Here is a 4527-nt window from a genome sequence, read left to right as displayed (position 1 = left end):
GGATGAAAATTGACGCTTCTTGATGTTACTGCAACCTTAATTAAATAGTATAACACTTGTACATAAATAATTTATTTTAATTTTACCTTTTTTGGAGAGCATCTACAACTGCATGATGCTCATTATGACTTTTCATACGCTTTTGTAATAGCAAATGACCAAGTCCAACAACTAAACATATTCAATGTATTATTAACATGAAATACATTGGAAAGAAAATGCAAGTATCAAATATGTAGACATTCTATAAAATCATCGGTTTGACTACTTTAGTGATTAGAATTTAGAATTGGATTCATTGCAAGAGTAATTATCCTGGTTTATAAAGTTTAGAGTGCATAGTTATGAAAATGAAAATGATAATAACAAACATATTTTCAGGAAATGAAAACATGGAAATGAAAATTGTTTCTTAAAAATGAAAATAGGAAATAGAAATAGAAAATATTTCTTGAAACCAAACACACCCTAACATTGTAAAAATGTTATTGCTCATAGACCTTCTTCCCACGTTAAGTGAGAAGTTAGAGACGACTCGAAACACGATCGATCGTAATATATAAAAATTCCATAAAATATTCTTTTTAAAAATGGATTAATAACATAGAGATCTTGTTCTGATAGACTTTATTTCCACTTTAAGCAAAAAGTTGGAAATAACTCAAACCATGATTATATTATAAAAATTCCATAAATGTCATTTGATAATAAAATAAATAATCAATTTTAGATGAAATTAACAACATAGCAATAATGTTGGTCGTATACCTTCTCGCTTTAAGCAAATAGTTATAGACGATCCAAATTATAACCGTACTATAAAAATTCCTTTAAATAATAAAATATATTTCAAAAATATTTTTTATTACATAATTTACTAGTTAAATAAGAAAAGGGTTTATTTATTTGAAAAAATCCATTTGCGCTACATATATACATAAAAATAGAATATATCTTTTGCCTAACAAAGAATAGCTTAAGAGTTTCATTATTTCACCAAGATCACAAATAATATTCAGTATAATAAATAAACACATAATTAGAAAGTAAAGGTACTCAGAATTACCAAGGTAATGTAGACCTGATAAATGTAATATAAAAAAGTGATAAAGTATAGCAATATAAAAAACATGTAATATGTATTTCTTGTGATGATGTGGCTCAATTTTGTTGTTGCTTGGAAGTATGGGAAGATGGTGACAAAAGTATAACTATGCTTCAAGTTGTTCAAAATCTTTTATGGAAAGAATGTTCATATGAATTAGGTAATTGATTGTATGGTGTTGCTATGTTATTGGATGAGTAACTTATGTTCCACTCATCTTTGTCTTTCCTTATTATACTTCTTTCCTAGTCACCACTTGTCACTTTGTATCACCCGATAGTTTTCTTTCTTATAGATAAAATTACATGTTTCTGGGCCAATAATATATTGTTATATGAATAAAATAAAATATTTAAAACTAAAAAATAATATTCTAATTAATTTAGAATAGAGAATAAAACACTATTAGGATGATCTTTGTTCCTCTCTTACCCATTCCACATATGATGGCGAAATGAAATAAAAGATGAAGATGGCACTTAGCAGAGTTGATAATGAATCCCGTTTGTGTTCTGCGCGGTTCTTTTTTCTTCTTTACTTGTGTTGATTTTTTATACCACGCTATTGCCTCTCTCTTCTCACGTTGTTGTTCTTTTGTTTTTAAAAAATTCATGTCTTTTGACTTTTCTTTAATCCTTCTATAGTTATTAATACCCTATAGTTTAAGGCAATGATTCAGTAATTAAACTGTATGTTGTTAAATTAGATATATATACTTATATTTATATATGTAAAACTTGTAACAAAAAAATTTAAATAAATATATACTTAAATTTATAATTCATTTTCATAGTCTACTAAAAATTGTCATAGATATATAATTTTAACAAATCTAAAGTTTAAATTGCAAACACAAATATCAATCAATAAGTACTTATTTCACTCAACAAACTCACAATATAAATACGAGACACGGGTTCAATAAGAGTATCCCCTATAACAATTTGTAGAAGTATTTTCGGGCATAGACATCTAAGAAATAACATTGATGTTTATCATAGTCCCTTAATTGAAGACTTGAGAATGTTATAGGATTAGCGATGACAATGAAAACCAAATCGGTGGATATCTGTCTAAACGCAACCTGAATTCAATTAAGAAAACCTATTGTGATTGGATTCAAGTTCAAGTTTTACTCGAGTTTAATTTTTAGATTTAGGTTCAGGTTTAATATAAGTGATACCTTATCTCAACCCGGTCCCAATCCTAATTGATAAATGTGAATTTACAAATAGTGTGCACCATGCACCAATAAAAAAACTTACCATTAGTGATCATACAAGTTTTGTGATAGAAATCCCTTCAATGGAATTTGTCGTAACAGTAAATTCAATAAGAATTAAAGCGGTGAACATCATCATATTTATTTCTTTTATATTAATCAATAAAATAATACAAAAAGGATCCCCACTGAAAATTGAATTGCAAGACCTTTAGTAGTAGCACGGATTGGTGTGGTTGAAATCCTCTTTGAATTGCAAATTGAATTGCCACATAATGTTGTAGGTGAGGAAATTGAATTGCAAGGTGAAATCCTATCCTCATTGTTTTGTTTTTCCGGTTTTCGGCATGACTAATAAATAATTAAATTTATAATGTAAAATAGTTTCGTAACTCTTATCTATCGAATGTTTTTAATATAGTCTAATAAAGCAAAAGTCATTTTTACTTGTTTAAAGCTATATATTTTAGAAAAATATTTTTTTATTGTTAAGTCAATGTATTTATTGAATAGAGAGTCATATAATGAGTTATTGCGTTAAATGAGAATAATATTGTAGTTATGAGAATTTCGACAATAACATTATAACCTCAATTGTGACCTCATCAATTATTTTCCCATAATTTTCAACAATTACAATAAATTTAACATAGTTAAAACCCAACCGTAATATCCAAATCCTATTCATCTTCCCGTAGAAGTGAATAGAAGAACAAAATATTGTTCCTCCGTCAGATTCCTGTCGAAAGTTCATCTTACTTTCATGAGGAGAATAAAAAATTGTTCTATAAAATTCCCAGCCCAATGAATCAGCGTTAGGGTATTTCAAGGATTTATTAGATTGGATAAAGACTTTGTTCTCCAAATTTTATGGTTTTGAAACTGAATACATAATTGTTGCCCAATCAAGTGAAAATCAGAGCTGGACCCTACGGGTTAGTTCGGGAGTTGGATTTTGAAGAGGAATTGAAGGTTTGTGAGCCATGAAATATACTTGTGAGATAGCTCTCAATTTTTCTCTTCCCCTCTAAAATCCAACTCCCAAATAAACTATAAGACGTTTTGGGTTAGTGAATCCAATAAAAATTTAGAATAAAGTCCTAACTTAGTACTGAAAACTTTTGTTTGATCTAATTGAGTTTTACAAAATTAAAATAATTTTGAAAACTTCGTTCTTAGGACAATTTAAGCCCCGAAAAAATAGTCACTGAATAGTCTTGAAGTTTTATTTTATAAGACAAATTGATCCTTCTTTACCTTCGCCCAATTTAATCCAATTTTGTAAGGATTTAATTGTCATAAAAAGAAATTTGAGGGAACAACTGTCTCACCATAGATCTCTTTATGGTCTATTTGGCAACTTTTCTGTTTTCTAATATCCAATTGCCAACTTTGGAAGAATTATTTGTGGAGTATTTGATTGTTTTATTTTTTTTATAGGACCAAATTGACAACAATTTTTCAAGGGCTAAATTTGGTTTCTTATTCTAAAATTTAAAAATTCTTGCAACTTTTTGTATCTATATTTTTTGAGTAAATTGTCAATTTTCCCTGCAGATCAATTGTCACAAAGTTAGTATTTCAATAAAAATAGTCACCAAATAAATCTTATAAGTTTAAAATAGTCACCTTATTATTCCATATGAGAACACCAATGCAGAAAAGGGATTTAACCATGATTAATAGTGTCTTTCAAACTCGATTAACTAGAGATTTTTACTGACGACATAAAAAGTTTGATGGTTCAACCTCAGTTGCTGAATTAAGTTTGAAAGTCGAGAAAATACCCCCGTTATAAACAAGACTAATTGAGATCGAAAATTGGCAAACAACATCAGTTCTTTAAATTGGCAAACAAGAGTGATGATCTATATGTACCCAAAAAAAGGGGCTCACCTTTAATGATTCATCTTGCATGGTACTTGATATAGAATGTTGGAATGTACGAACGTCCAGAACTTCATGTAGTTGTAAAAAACATTACAAAGCTTCTAAATTTATCAACAAAACGTTGGTTTAGTAGTGTAAATGTCAGCTAGATCAACAAAAATATCAAAATGTCAGTGATTCAATTTTTTGGAGTGCCACTTTTTAGGAGGACAATCACACACTCCAGAAGAGATTAATTCATTATCTAAAGGACAAGAAGATACCCTTAGTAATATAAAAAAAACTAAATTTATACACTACAATAAATATA

General features: G+C 28.3%; 1 protein-coding gene across 1 annotated transcript in view; it reads right to left on the bottom strand.

The window, feature by feature from the left end:
- The window catches only part of LOC109347628 (beta-fructofuranosidase, insoluble isoenzyme CWINV3-like), a 16140-nt gene extending 13763 nt beyond the window's left edge, over positions 1-2377 (bottom strand). The window contains exon 1 of the mRNA XM_019587567.1: positions 2371-2377. The gene's annotated coding sequence lies outside the window, so the exon portion shown is untranslated. The remainder of the gene's footprint in view (positions 1-2370) is intronic.

Source organism: Lupinus angustifolius, chromosome LG05 (genome assembly GCF_001865875.1).
Source record: "Lupinus angustifolius cultivar Tanjil chromosome LG05, LupAngTanjil_v1.0, whole genome shotgun sequence".
Classification (NCBI taxonomy): domain Eukaryota; kingdom Viridiplantae; phylum Streptophyta; class Magnoliopsida; order Fabales; family Fabaceae; genus Lupinus; species Lupinus angustifolius.
Note: the sequence above shows the minus strand (reverse complement) of the source record. Positions and strands in the feature narration are given on the sequence as shown.